This window comes from Rhinatrema bivittatum, unplaced genomic scaffold, assembly GCF_901001135.1.
Source record: "Rhinatrema bivittatum unplaced genomic scaffold, aRhiBiv1.1, whole genome shotgun sequence".
Taxonomy (NCBI): domain Eukaryota; kingdom Metazoa; phylum Chordata; class Amphibia; order Gymnophiona; family Rhinatrematidae; genus Rhinatrema; species Rhinatrema bivittatum.
This window is the reverse complement of record NW_021820527.1, coordinates 1-15,737: the sequence shown is the minus strand read 5'-3', so window position 1 is coordinate 15,737 and position 15,737 is coordinate 1. Positions and strand designations below refer to the sequence as shown.

The window sequence follows — 15,737 nt, the reverse complement described above, 5'->3', positions numbered from 1 at the left end:
TTATAAATGATTTTCCAGGTTTCACAGAATGTATCTGGTAACATTTCAGATATATGTTGTTTTACATATAATCGTATTGTGGATACAAGCTGTTAATATCTTTTTACTTATCATCCCGTCTCTTTAATTGCTTATAATGATTTTCCAGTTTCACAGAATGTATGTGTAACATTTCAGATATATAGTTGTTTTACATATAATCGTATTGTGGATACAAGCTGTGTAATATCTTTTCAGTTATCATCCAGTCTCTTTAATTGCTTATAAATGATTTTCCAGGTTTCACAGAATGTATGTGTAACATTTCAGATATATGTTGTTTTACATATAATCGTATTGTGGATACAAGCTGTGTAATATCTTTTCACTTATCATCCAGTCTCTTTAATTGCTTATAAGTGATTTTCCAGGTGTCACAGAATGTATGTGTAACATTTCAGATATATGTTGTTTTACATATAATCGTATTGTGGATACAAGCTGTGTAATATCCTTTTCACTTATCATCCAGTCTCTTTATTGCTTATAAATGATTTTCCAGTTTCACAGAATGTAGGTGTAACATTCAGATCTATGTTGTTTTACATATAATCGTATGTGGATACAAGCTGTGTAATAACTTTTACTTATCATCCAGTCTCTTTAATTGCTTATAAATGATTTTCCAGGTTTCACAGAATGTATGTGTAACATTTCAGATATATGTTGTTTTACATATAATCGTATTGTGGATACAAGCTGTGTAATATCTTTTTGAAAATGAAAAGTAAATAAAAATAACATTAAAAAAAGAGGAACCCCTACCCCCAAGAGCTTACCGTACAGTCTAAGTTACTAGCACTCGTCCTTACTCCTCTCCAGACGATAATGTGCAGATAGCGTGCACTGTGATAGCAAGACCCCCCCCCCCCCCGAGAAATGTACAGGAGAGGAGGAGGAGCAAACGGAAAACAGATTTTATTAATTTTATTATTAATATTTCTTATCATTGCTGCAGTATCACAGACATCATTTACCAGCAATTACATACAAGTACAATGAGTCCCTACCTGAGAGAGCTTACTAAGTTATTAATACTCATCCCTATCCCTTCCTAGAGTTCAGTGCTTTATAAGTACAGAAGAAAGGTAGGAGAGAGTGCCAGTGAGGGTGAGGGGAGAAGGTGTAGAGATGAGATTTATTCTCTGCATTGTAAAATGAAACTTCCCCTGCCTCATAGTCCAGGAGAATCCCCCCTGCCCGGGGGCTCTCACTCCCAGCCTGGCACTGGGAGGATCCTCAGAGCTGCTTTATAAGTACCGAAGAAAGGCAGGAGAGAGCCAGTGAGGGTGTGGGAGAAGGTGTAGAGATGAGGATTTATTCTCTGCATTGTAAATGAAACTTCTCCTGCCTCATAGTCCAGGAGGATCCCCACTGCCCGGGGTCCTCTCACTCCCAGCCTGGCACTGGGAGGAGTCCTCAGAGCTTGCTTTATAAGTACAGAAGAAAGGCAGGAGAGAGCCAGTGAGGGTGTGGGAGAAGGTGTAGAGATGAGATTATTCTCTGCATTGTAAAATGAAACTTCCCCTGCCTCATAGTCCAGGAGAATCCCCACTGCCCGGGGTCTCTCACTCCCAGCCTGGCACTGGGAGGATCCTCAGAGCTGCTCTATAAGTACAGAAGAAAAGGCAGGAGAGAGGGAGGTGAGGGTGTGGGAGAAGGTGTAGAGATGAGATTTATTCTCTGCATTGTAAAATGAAACTTCTCCTGCCTCACAGTCCAGGAGAATCCCCACTGCCCGGGGTCTCTCACTCCCAGCCTGGCACTGGGTGCATCCTCAGAGCTGCTTTATAAGTACAGAAGAAAGGCAAGGAGAGAGGCCAGTGAGGGTGAGGTGAGAAGGTGTAGAGATGAGATTTATTCTCTGCATTGTAAAATGAAACTTCCCTTGCCTCATAGTCCAGGAGAATCCCCACTGCCCGGGGTCTCTCACTCCCAGCCTGGCACTGGAGGATCCTCAGAGCTGCTTTATAAGTACAGAAGAAAGGCAGGAGAGAGGGAGATGAGGGTGTGGGAGAAAGGTGTAGAGATGAGATTTATTCTCTGCATTGTAAAATGAAACTTCCCCTGCCCTCATAGCCCATGGAGAATCCACTCCCCACTGCCCGGGGGCTCTCACTCCCAGCCTGGCACTGGGTGCATCCTCAGAGCTGCTTTATAAGTACAGAAGAAAGGCAGGAGATTGCCAGTGAGGGTGTGGGAGAAGGTGTAGAGATGAGATTTATTCTCTGCATTGTAAAATGAAAACTTCCCCTCCCTCAAAGTCCAGGAGAATCCCCACTGCCCGGGGGCTCTCACTCCCAAGCCTGGCACTGGGAGGATCCTCAGAGCTGCTTTATAAGTACAGAAGAAAGGCAGGAGAGAGCCAGTGAGGGTGTGTGGGAGAAGGTGCAGAGATGAGATTTATTCTCTGCATTGTAAAATGAAACTTCCCCTGCCTCATAGTCCAGGAGAATCCCCACTGCCCGGTGGGCTCTCACTCCCAGCCTGGCACTGGGAGGATCCTCAGAGCTGCTTTATAAGTACAGAAGAAAGGCAGGAGAGAGGCCAGTGAGGGTGTGGGAGAAGGTGTAGAGATGAGATTTATTCTCTGCATTGTAAAATGAAACTTCCCCTGCCTCATAGTCCAGGAGAATCCCCACTGCCCCGGGGTCTCTCACTCAGGGGGGAGCTCGGTCCTGGGGGAGGTGAGGGCCCAGCATTTACCTCCAGGGCACAGCCTCACTCCCCAGTATCCCCCCTCCGGTGTTGGTGAGATCTCCCCCTTCCTCCTCACAGGGTCTCTGCACACCCCCAGCAGACATTCACTCCCCTCCTCCATCTCCACCCCCACCTCCCAGTAATGTCTCCCTGAGGTGAAGCCCTCGCGCCCCAGCACACAGGAATGTATAATCAAATCTCCGGGGACTGGGGGAGGAGCTCTGCCTTCTCTCTCCCACCTCTGACCCTTTTCCCATCCTCAGACAGGAGGAGCCAGGGATTCGCAGTTTCAGGATCCAGAGTCACAGGCACTGCAGAGAGGAGGAGACATTAATAAACATGAGCACACACTCCTCAATGGCTCCTCACACACCTCTAACCCCCATTGCTTCCCTATACTCCCCAGCTCTAACTCTCATTGGCTCCTCACTCTCCCACCCCTAAACCTCATTGGCTGCTCTCTGAGTCAGTTCCTTAGTCTATGAGAAATGCTCTGTTATTGGCTGTCACTCACGGACAGGGCTCATCATACCAGTGATCCTATTGGCCGGCTGCTCTCCAGTATCTCCCATTGGACTGATTCCCCTGACATCATCAGTGACAGGGAGTTTCTAATTTATTTTATGCAATGTTCCCTTATGTACTGTTGCATTGGAATGTTGCCCCCTGATTATCCACTGTTGCTTACGGTAAATTTGATTATATGTACAGCCCTCGTAAGCTTTGTCGATTACTGCAATTGTTTTATTTTTAAGCCTGTTCGTTTCACCTATGGTTGAATTCTGCAACCTTAACTCAGTTTTTTAGATCTGTATCTTCATAGACTGTCTTTGGTTTTGTTATCCTGTTTTTTCCCTTTCCCTTGTTACACTGTATTTTCCACACCTTTTGTTAAAATGTGAACCGGCATGATGTTTCTGACCAATGCCGGTATATAAAAGCAGTTAAATAATAATAATTATATATATATATAATATATATTCCTATAATTCACAGCCCCATTGGCCTCCTCTTCCCATTTCTATTTCCTTTCCACTGAAACCCCCTCTCCCCATGACACCCCCCCTCAATAAAGGCAGGGGCAGTCCTTAGTATAAGGGGCGGGGTCTGTGTCACTCCCTGCATGCGCTCCTGCGGCAGGAAGTGCAGTAATTGCCCCGTGCGGCAGGAGGGAGCGGGGCTGGCACTGGGGTCTGCACTGGGAGAAGCTGCACCGGCCACGCAGGCGGGAAGGAGAGGCAGAGAGTGGAAAGAGCGGGGCCAGCACAGAGCAAGGGGCAGAGGAGAGGGAAGGCTGCAGGGGGGCAGATTCACAGCTGGGAAGGGGGAGGGGAGAGGGCTGTGGGATGCAGAGGTGGAGGGGGAGGTGAGGGAGGATGATTTCAGTTTGAAGGGGAGTGAGGGATGGGGGATGGAGGGACGGTGATAGTGATGGAGGAAGAGCCAGGGGAGCTCAGGAGGCTGCTTCACAGCTGAGAGGGGAAGGGGAGAGGGCAGGGGGATGCAGAGGGGGAGAGGGAGGAGAGGGAGGATGATTGCAGACAGAAGGTGGGTGAGGGGCAGGGAATGGAGGGACGGTGATAGTGATGGAGAAAGAGCCAGGGGAGCTCAGGAGGCTGTAGGGGCAGCAGCTTCACAGCTGAGAGGGGGAAAGGGAGGGGAAGGCTGAGGCTGGAGGAGACCCTGTAGCAGCTCTCATTCATAGCCGGGATCATTTGTATAATTAGTTATATCAGAGGCAGTTACCTGCATATCTGCCACATCCCATCCACCACTCTGAATTAAAACAAAGAGAAACACAGATCAGAGGTCAGAGAAGAGAAATAAATACAGTGCCAGGCAGAAATATATTTATCAGACTGTGAATAAAACTTACCCAGTCCTGCAGGGGGGAAAGAAACAGTAAGAAATAGAGAAATGTTAGAGCTTCCAGTTTATAAAACGTCCATCAGAGAACTTGTGACATTTCCTCTGTTATAAAGAAAGAACTTGGCATTTTATATGCGCTAGAATAGAATCATAAACAGATATTTATACAAATGATAATTCTCTGTTTTTATGTTCATCAGACGTATCACAGAAATCCCAGACAAATTCACGCTGTCTTCTTATTGTTATTTGACAGATAATTCAGAATTGTCAGAGGTTCCTCTTTGGGATTTTACTGATTTCTGAGCCAGGAAGTTGTTTCAAAACTAATTCTAAGAACATAAGAAAATGCCATACTGGGTCAGACCAAGGGTCCATCAAGCCCAGCATCCTGTTTCCAACAGTGGCCAATCCAGGCCATAAGAACCTGGCAAGTACCCAAAAACTAAGTCTATTCCATGTAACCATTGCTAATGGCAGTGGCTATTCTCTAAGTGAACTTAAAAGCAGGTAATGGACTTCTCCTCCAAGAACTTATCCAATCCTTTTTTAAACACAGCTATACTAAATGCACTAACCACATCCTCTGGCAACAAATTCCAGAGTTTAATTGTGCGTTGAGTAAAAAAGAACTTTCTCCGATTAGTTTTAAATATGCCCCATGCTAACTTCATGGAGTGCCCCCTAATCTATTATCCGAAAGAGTAAATAACCTATTCACATCTACCCGTTCTAGACCTCTCATGATTTTAAACACCTCTATCATATCCCCCCTCAGTCGTCTCTTCTCCAAGCTGAAAAGTCCTAACCTCTTTAGTCTTTCCTCATAGGGGAGCTGTTCCATTCTCCTTATCATTTTGGTTGCCCTTCTCTGTACCTTCTCCATCGCAATTATATCTTTTTTGAGATGCGGCGACCAGAATTGTACACAGTATTCAAGGTGCGGTCTCACCATGGAGCGATACAGAGGCATTATGACATTTTCCGTTCTATTAACCATTCCCTTTCTAATAATTCCCAACATTCTGTTTGCTTTTTTGACTGCCGCAGCACACTGAGCCGACGATTTCAATGTGTTATCCACTATGACACCTAGATCTCTTTCTTGGGTTGTAGCACCTAATATGGAACCTAACATTGTGTAACTATAGCACGGGTTATTTTTCCCTATATGCATCACCTTGCACTTATCTGCATTTTGTCTCCTGTTCTAAGGCTGATGCTGAGGATACAATCAGGATAAAATTGTTGGGACTTCTCAAGGTAATTATCAAAGACATTTCTAGTGGTAAAAAATCATTAATTGTGTCCCCTGAATATGGCTGAAGGAACAAGGGCTGAGTAGAGAGGTTTCCAGGAAGAGGTGTTAAAGGTGCACCTGTTGAGTGAAGGTGTTCCCAGGGTGTGGGTAATAAAGTAGCACACATTGACTGGAAGCATTGCTGGGGGGAGGGTGCTAAAGATGCATGCAGTGAATGGAGATGTTCCCAGGGGGAGGGTGCTAAAGATGCATGCAGTGAGTGGAGATGTTCCCAGGGGGAGGGTGCTAAAGATGCATGCAGTGAGTGGAGATGTTTCTGGGGGGAGGGTGCTAAAGATGCATGCAGTGAGTGGAGATGTTTCTGGGGGGAGGGTGGTAAAGATGCATGCAGCGAGTGGAGATGTTCCCGGGGAGGTTGCTAAAGATGCATGCAGTGAGTGGAGATGTTCCCGGGGGGAGGGTGCTAAAGATGCATGCAGTGAGTGGAGATATTTCTGGGGGGAGGGTGGTAAAGATGCATGCAGCGAGTGCAGATGTTCCCGGGGAGGTTGCTAAAGATGCATGCAGTGAGTGGAGATGTTCCCGAGGAGGTTGCTAAAGATGCATGCAGTGAGTGGCGATGTTCCCGGGGGGAGGGTGCTAAAGATGCTTGCAGTGAGTGGAGATGTTCCCAGGGGAAGGTGCTAAAGATGCATGCAGTGAGTGGGGATGTTCCCGGGGGAGGGTGCTAAAGATGCATGCAGTGAGTGGAGATGTTCCCAGGGGGAGGGTGCTAAAGATGCATGCAGTGAGTGGAGATGTTCCCGGGGGGAGGGTGCTAAAGATGCAAGCAGTGAGTGAAGATGTTCCCAGGAGGAGGGTGCTAAAGATGCATGCAGTGAGTGGAGATGTTCCCGGGGATAGGATGCTAAATATACATGCAGTGAGTGGAGATGTTCCCTGAGGGACAATCCTAAAGATGCATGCAGTGAGTAGAGATGTTCCCTGGGGGAGGGTGCTAAGGATGCATGCAGTGAGTGGAGATTTTCCTGGGTGAGAGTGGTAAAGATGCATGCAGTGAGTGGAGATGTTCCCTGGGTGAGAGTGGTAAAGATGCATGCAGTGAGTGGAGAAGTTCCCAGGGGGAGGGTGGTAAAGATGCATGCAGTGAGTTCAGATGTTCCCTTGGGGAGGGTGCTAAAGATGCATGCAGTGAATGGAGATGTTCCCAGGGTGGAGGGTGCTAAGGATGCATGCAGTGAGTGAAGATGTTCCCGGGGGGGGGGGGTGCTAAAGATTCATGCAGTGAGTTGAGATGTTCCCTGGAGGAGGATGTTAAAGATGCATGCAGTGAGTGGAGATATTCCCGGGGGGAGGGTGGTAAAGATGCATGCAGTGAGTGGAGATGTTCCCTTGGGGAGGGTGCTAAAGATGCATGCAGTGAGTGGAGCTGTTCCCGGGAAGAGGATGCTAAAGATGCATGCAGTGAGTAGAAATGTTCCCTGGGGGAGGATGTTAAAGATGCATGCAGTGACTGGAGATGTTCCCGGGGGGAGGGTGCTACAGATGCGAGCAGTGAATGGAGAAGTTCCCGGGGGGACGGTGCTAAAGATGCATGCAGTGAGTGAAGATGTTACCAGGGGGAGGGTGCTAAAGATGCATGCAGTGAGTAGAGATGTTCCCTGGGGGAGGGTGCTAAAGATGCATGCAGTGAGTGGAGATGTTCCCAGGAGAGGGTGATGAAGATGCAGGCAGTGAGTGGAGATGTTCCCTGGGGGAGGATGCTAAAGATGCATGCAGTGAGTGGAGATGTTCCTGGGGAGAGGGTGCTAAAGATGCATACAGTGAGTGGAGATGTTCCTGGGGGTAAGGTGCTAAATATGCATGCAGTGAGTGGAGATGTTCCTGGGGGAGGGTGCTATAGATTCATGCATTGAGTAGAGATGTTTCTTGGGGGGGGTGCTAAAGATGCATGCAGTGAGTGGAGATGTTTCTGGGGGGAGGGTGCTAAAGATGCATGAAGTGAGTGGACATGTTCCTGGGGGTAAGATGCTAAATATGCATGCAGTGAGTGGACATGTTCCTGGGGGAGTGTGCTAAAGATGCATGCAGTTAGTGGAGATGTTCCCGGGAGGAGGGTGGTAACGATATATGCAGTGAGTGGAGATATTCCCGGGGGGAGGGTGGTAAAGATGCATGCAGTGAGTGGAGATGTTCCAGGGGGGAGGGTGCTAAAGATGCATGCAGTGAGTGGATATGTTCCCGGGGGGAGGGTGGTAACGATACATGCAGTGAGTGGAGATATTCCCGGGGAGAGGGTGGTAAAGATGCATGCAGTGAGTGGAGATGTTCCCGGGGGGAGGGTGCTAAAGATGCATGCAGTGAGTGGAGATGTTCTCGGGGGGAGAGTGCTAAAGATGCATCAGTCAGTGGAGATCTTCCCGGGGGGAGGGTGCTAAAGATGCATACAGTGAGTGGAGATGTTCCCGGGGGGAGGATGCTAAAGATGTATGCAGTGAGTGGAGTTGTTCCCAGGGGGAGGGTGCTAAAGATGCATGCAGTGAATGGAGATGTTCCCGGGGGGAGGGTGCTAAAGATGCATGCAGTGAGTGGAGTTGTTCCCAGGGGGAGGGTGCTAAAGATGCACGCAGTGAGTGGAGATGTTCCCTGGGGGAGGGTGCTAAAGATGCATGCAGTGAGTGGAGATGTCCCCGGGGGGAGGATGCTAAAGATGCATGCAGTGAGTGGAGATGTTCCAGGGGAGGGTGCTAAAGATTCATGCATTGAGTAGAGATGTTTCTTGGGGGGGGGGGGGGTGCTAAAGATGCATGCAGTGAGTGGAGATGTTTCTGGGGGGAGGATGCTAAAGATGCATGCAGTGAGTGGAGATGTCCCCGGGGAGAGGATGCTAAAGATGCATGCAGTGAGTGGAGATGTTTCCGGGGGGAGGGTGCTAAAGATGCCTGCAGTGAGTGGAGATGTTCCCTGGGGGTGGGGGTGCTAAAGATGCATGCAGTGAGTGGAGATGTTCCAGGGGGGAGGGTGCTAAAGATGCATGCAGTGAGTGGAGATGTTCCCGGGGGGAGGGTGGTAACGATACATGCAGTGAGTGGAGATATTCCCGGGGGGAGGGTGGTAAAGATGCATGCAGTGAGTGGAGATGTTCCCGGGGGGAGGGTGCTAAAGATGCATGCAGTGAGTGGAGATGTTCTCGGGGGGAGAGTGCTAAAGATGCATCAGTCAGTGGGGATGTTCCCGGTGGGAGGGTGCTAAAGATGCATACAGTGAGTAGAGATGTTCCCGGGGGGAGGATGCTAAAGATGTATGCAGTGAGTGGAGATATTCCTGGGGGGAGGGTGGAAAAGATGCATGCAGTGAGTGGAGATGTTCCCGGGGGGAGGGTGCTAAAGATGCATGCAGTGAGTGGAGATGTTCTCGGGGGGAGAGTGCTAAAGATGCATCAGTCAATGGAGAGGTTCCTGGGGGAGGGTGCTAAAGATGCATGCAGTGAGTGGAGATGTTCCTTGGGAGGGTCCTAAAGATGCATGCAGTGAGTGGAGATGTTCCTGGGGAGGGTCCTAAAGATGCATGCAGTGAGTGGAGATGTTACCGGGGGGAGGGTGCTAAAGATGCATGCAGTGAGTGGAGATGTTTCCGGGGGGGAGGGTTCTAAAGATGCATGCAGTGAGTGGAGATGTTCCTGGGGAGAGGATGCTAAAGAGGCATGCAGTGACTGGTGATGTTTCCGGGGGGGAGGGTGCTAAATATGCATGCAGTGAGTGGAGATGTCCCCAGGGGGAGGATGCTAAAGATGCATGCAGTGAGTGGAGATGTTCCTGGGGAGGGTCCTAAAGATGCATGCAGTGAGTGCAGATGTTCCCGGGGGGAGGTTGCTAAAGATGCATGCAGTGAGTGGAGATGTTTCCGGGGGGAGGGTGCTAAAGATGCCTGCAGTGAGTGGAGATGTTCCCTGGGGGGGTGCTAAAGATTCATGCAGTGAGTGGAGATGTTCCAAGGGGGAGGGTGCTAAAGATGCATGCAGTGAGTGGAGATATTCCCGGGGGGAGGGTGCTAAAGATGCATGCAGTGAGTGGAGATGTTCCCGGGGGGAGGGTACTAAAGATGCATGCAGTGAGTGGAGATGTTCCTGGGGGGAGGGTGCTAAATATGCATGCAGTGAGTGGAGATGTTCCTGGGGGAGGGTGCTAAAGATGCATGCAGTGAGTGGAGATGTTCCTGGGGGGAGGGTGCTAAATATGCATGCAGTGAGTGGAGATGTTCCTGGGGGAGGGTACTAAAGATGCATGCAGTGAGTGGAGACATTCCCGGGAAGAGGATGCTAAAGATGCATGCAGTGAGTGGAGATGTTCTTGGGGGAGGGTGCTAAAGATGAATGCAGTGCATGGAGGCATTTCTGGGGGTTGTTAATATGTTAAATGGAGCATTCTCATGGTAGGGAGCTGGATGTTCAGGTCAGAGGAGGAAGAGTACACAGTTAGATGAATTTCCAAATATTCACATGCATTTTTTGCAGCAAAACCTGCTGAGGAGGAAGGGGGTTGGGGGCGATCATGGACAGACCACAGGGGGAGTGGAAAGGATCTGAGTGACAGATGGACTGAGCTGCTCTCTCTGTTGGTAAAACACAATATTCACAGTAAAGTGAGGACTTATCTGTATATAAAGTTAAATATTACATGGGGGTCATATTCAGTAGGAAGTGAGTGACAGATGGACTGAGCTGCTCTCTCTGTTGGTAAAACAATATTCACAGTAAAGTGAGGACTTATCTGTATATAAAGTTAAATATTACATGGGGGTCATATTCAGTAGGAAGTGAGTGACAGATGGACTGAGCTGCTCTCTCTGTTGGTAAAACACAATATTCACAGTAAAAAGAGGACTTATCTGTATATAAAGTTAAATATTACATGGGGGTCATATTCAGGAGGAGGTGAGTGACAGATGGACTGAGCTGCTCTCTCTGTTGGTAAAACACAATATTCACAGTAAAGTGATGACTTATCTCTATATAAAGTTAAATATTACATGGGGGTCATATTCAGTAGGAAGTGAGGGACAGATGGACTGAGCTGCTCTCTCTGTTGGTAAAACACAATATTCACAGTAAAGTGAAGACTTATCTGTATATAAAGTTAAATATTACATGGGGGTCATATTCAGTAGGAAGTGAGGGACAGATGGACTGAGCTGCTCTCTCTGTTGGTAAAACACAATAATCACAGTAAAGTGAGGACTTATCTGTATATAAAGTTAAATATTACATGGGGGTCATATTCAGTAGGAAGTGAGTGACAGATGGACTGAGCTGCTCTCTCTGATGGTAAAACACAATATTCACAGTAAAGTGATGACTTATCTGTATATAAAGTTAAATATTACATGGGGGTCATATTCAGTAGGAAGTGAGTGACAGATGGACTGAGCTGCTCTCTCTGTTGGTAAAACACAATATTCACAGTAAAGTGAGGACTTATCTGTATATAAAGTTAAATATTACATGGGGGTCATATTCAGTAGGAAGTGAGTGACAGATGGACTGAGCTGCTCTCTATGTTGGTAAAACACAATATTCACAGTAAAGTGAGGACTTATCTGTATATAAAGTTAAATATTACATGGGGTCATATTCAGTAGGAAGTGAGTGACAGATGGACTGAGCTGCTCTCTCTGTTGGTAAAACACAATATTCACAGTAAAGTGAGGACTTATCTGTATATAAAGTTAAATATTACATGGGGTCATATTCAGTAGGAAGTGAGTGACAGATGGACTGAGCTGCTCTCTCTGTTGGTAAAACACAATATTCACAGTAAAGTGATGACTTATCTGTATATAAAGTTAAATATTACATGGGGTCATATTCAGTAGGAAGTGAGTGACAGATGGACTGAGCTGCTCTCTCTGTTGGTAAAACACAATATTCACAGTAAAGGGATGACTTATCTGTATATAAAGTTAAATATTACATGGGGGTCATATTCAGTAGGAAGTGAGTGACAGATGGACTGAGCTGCTCTCTCTGTTGGTAAAACACAATATTCACAGTAAAGTGAGGACTTATCTATATATAAAGTTAAATATTACATGGGGGTCATATTCAGCAGGCAGGTTACTGGACATTTTATCATGTAAAGTTAGCGGGATAACTTGTGCTGTATGATTAGTGGGATAAATGTTCCTCTGAATCTACTTCCCTAAATCTGAGGGCTGCTTACGCTTCCAGCGCTCGTCGTAGCAGAAAAGTCCTGGAAGCACCGTAAGCATATAAGAGGTTCCCTCACCCCCAGCAGGGTTTCTGCTGCCCCGGGGGAGGGGGAGGGTTTTGTGAGAGGGGGTGGGGAGAGGGGCTGCAAGGATCTGAGATCCCCCCTGGCACATTTTACTCTATGGGAGGGGGCTTGGCGGGGGTTAGGGGGTTTGCAGGGCTCAGATTTTGAATATTGACCTGTACACTTCTATATATTTCTTTATAACAAAAACAAATTCCCTTCACCTTATACATAACTGAGAGTAGGAGAGTGTAAATGATATTTATTATTTCCATAAGAACATAAGAAGTGCCCTGCTGGGTCAGACGAGGTCCATCGAGCCCAGCATCCTGTCTGACAGTGCCAGTCTGGGGCACCAGTACCCGGCAGACCCCCAATAGTTGATCCATTTCTTGTATCTCACTCCCAGGGATAAGCGCCGGCTTTCCTGAGTCCACCTGGCTAATAACTCTTTATGGACTTTTCCTTCAGGGGCTTCTCCAATCCTCTTCTGATCCCCCCATGCTACGTCCCTTAACCATGTCCTCCTGCAACAGATTCCATCACTTGATTGTGCTGCGAGTGGAAAATACTTCCTATGATTGGAATTAAATCTGCCGCTTGCTACTATCATGGATGTCCCCTAGTCCTATTGTTACTGAGAGGGTAAATAACCGTTCCCTATTTACCCGTTCCACCCCACTCATGATTTATAAATCCCAATCATATCCCCTTCTCTATCTTCTCTTCCTCCACAAGTCCCTCTGTAGAATATACTGAGAGAACTCAGAGATTTACATCTAAAATGTGTTGCATAGGGCAGGCTTTGGCAAATGTAAGGGAAAGAATAAATAAGAGATCGGGGAAGACAGGAGAGAACGGGATCAGGACCACAAACAGAGGAAGGGGAAGGGGAAGAGAGGAGCAATCTCTCATCTGTACAGACAGATTGCAGATCTGCATCTGAGAAACTCCACATTCTGACTGCTAATGATTTAATGCAAACAAATAAAGCAAAAGTAAAAGAGAGAGATTCTTCTACCTCCAAAGCTTGTGATCACTTTCTTCAGTTGCTGAGGGTATCTCAGTGGGAAATCCAATCTCAGGTCAGTAGAAACAGCCTCTGGTTTTGGAAACTCTGCATTCTGATACCTACAGGTAAGAGAGTCACTGGGATTATTCTGGGAGATGTTCAACCCCAGGAGATAGACATGGGACAGGAGGAGAGAATGAGATATAACTACAGGTAAGAGAGTCACTGGGATTATTCTGGGAGATGTTCACCCCCAGGAGATAGACATGGGACAGGAGGAGAGAATGAGATATAACTACAGGTAAGAGAGTCACTGGGATTATTCTGGGAGATGTTCACCCCCAGGAGATAGAGATGGGATAGGAGGAGAGAATGAGATATAACTACAGGTAAGAGAGTCACTGGGATTATTCTGGGAGATGTTCAACCCCAGGAGATAGACATGGGACAGGAGGAGAGAATGAGATATAACTACAGGTAAGAGAGTCACTGGGATTATTCTGGGAGATGTTCAACCCCAGGAGATAGACATGGGACAGGAGGAGAGAATGAGATATAACTACAGGTAAGAGAGTCACTGGGATTATTCTGGGAGAGGTTCAACCCCAGGAGACAGACATGGGACAGGTGGAGAGAATGAGATATAACTACAGATAAGAGAGTCACTGGGCTTATTCTGGGAGGTGTTCAACCCCAGGGGATAGAGCTGGAACAGATGGGATCATCCTGATAATGCCCTGGTCTTCAACCCTGTGAGCTAGGATGGGAACGTTAGTGGAGGGAGGAGTGAACTATTCAGAACAGCTCCTCCACTGAGGTTGCTGGAATAGCGCCCACCCCCTGCTGCTTATAAAAGCGGCTGCATTAATTCTAGCTCTGGCATTCTGGATAAGAGTTAAAGAGAGTAGGAGTGTTTATCTGGAGTTGTTCCCCGGTTTGGGTTCTGGGTTACACAGCCTGAGCCATTACCCAAGTGGGAAGGGTTCAGGGCCTGCGTTGGTGCTGGTTCTACAAAAACATAAGACTTTGCCATACTGGGCCAGACCAAAGGTCCATCAAGTACCTGGCAGGATCCCAAGGGGTAGAGAGATTCCAAGCTGCTCATCCCAGTGAGAAGGGGATTCCTACAGCTCCACCTTAATAATGGTTTATGGACCTTTCCTCCAGGAACTTATCCAAACCAAATCCCACTTCTCCCTCCAGTTCACCAATCAATAAGATCCTTTGTTACCCCTCTTATCCCCTTCAATCTCCATCACCAAAAATATAAATTTCCAACCGCATAGAATAGATGAGAAAGTAACTTGTACCTGCTCAGGGTTTCCTTCACATCCTAGAGGAGAAACAAGACAGAGATTATTTCTACCTCCACCCTACAGATCATGAGCAGCTGTTATACACTTTAGGATATTCCACACTCAGATCTGTGCAATGACACAACTGCCTGTTTATAGAGCAAAGAAACTCCATGCAATGAAAGAGGATCCTCCTTCCTCCTTCTCACAGGCAGGGAGCAGTTTGATGAGGAGCAGGCATTGGGGGCTCCTAATCAGAGCTGCCTGGGAAGGAACAGGAGAGAGGCAGGGACTGAGGGGTTTTCTTATGAGAGCTCCCCTGCAAGATGTAAGGAGAGAGGCTGGGACTGAGGGGTTTTCTTATGAGAGCTCCCCTGGAAGATGTAAGGAGAGAGCCTGGGACTGAGGGATTTTCTTATGAGATCTCCTGAAAGGTGTAAGGAGAGAGGCTGGGACTGAGGGGTTTTCTTATGAGAGCTCCCCTGGAAGATGTAAGGAGAGAGGCTGGGGGTGAGGGCTTTTGTATGAGAGCTCCCCTGGAAGATGTAAGGAGAGAGGCTGGGACTGAGGGGTTTTCTTATGATAGCTCCCCTGGAAGATGTAAGGAGAGAGGCTGGGACTGAGGGGTTTTTCTTATGAGAGTTCCCCTGGAAGATGTAAGGAGAGAGGCTGGGACTGAGGGGTTTTCTTATGAGAGCTCCCCTGGAAGATGTAAGGAGAGAGGCTGGGACTGAGGGGTTTTCTTATGAGAGCTCCCCTGGAAGATGTAAGGACAGAGGCTGGGACTGAGGGCTTTTCTTATGAGAGCTCCCCTGGAAGATGTAAGGAGAGAAGCTGGGACTGAGGGGTTTTCTTATGAGAGCTCCCCTGGAAGATGTAAGGAGATAGCCTGGGACTGAGGGGTTTTCTTATGAGATCTCCTGAAAGGTGTAAGGAGAGAGGCTGGAACTGAGGGGTTTTCTTATGAGAGCTCCCCTGGAAGATGTAAGGAGAGAGGCTGGGACTGAGGGGTTTTCTTATGAGAGCTCCCCTGGAAGATATAAGGAGAGAGGCTGGGACTGAGGGGTTTTCTTATGAGAGCTCCCCTGGAAGATGTAAGGAGAGAGGCTGGGACTGAGGGGTTTTCTTATGAGAGTTCCCCTGGAAGATGTAAGGAGAGAGGCTGGGACTGAAGGCTTTTCTTATGAGAGCTCCCCTGGAAGATGTAAGGAGAGAGGCTGTGGCTGAGGGGTTTTCTTATGACAGCTCCCCGGAAGATGTAAGGAAAGAGCAAAGACTGAATGAGGCTC

At 47.5% G+C, this 15,737-nt stretch overlaps 1 long non-coding RNA gene across 1 annotated transcript; it reads right to left on the bottom strand.

Moving 5' to 3' along the window:
* Nucleotides 1-2,654: 2,654 nt before the first annotated feature.
* LOC115081700 lies at nucleotides 2,655-13,274 on the bottom strand. The gene is made up of 4 exons (XR_003853859.1): nucleotides 13,163-13,274; nucleotides 4,616-4,621; nucleotides 4,486-4,515; nucleotides 2,655-3,050 (listed from the first exon to the last, which is right to left on the bottom strand). It is a non-coding gene; the product is annotated as an uncharacterized LOC115081700 (long non-coding RNA).
* Nucleotides 13,275-15,737: the final 2,463 nt, after the last annotated feature.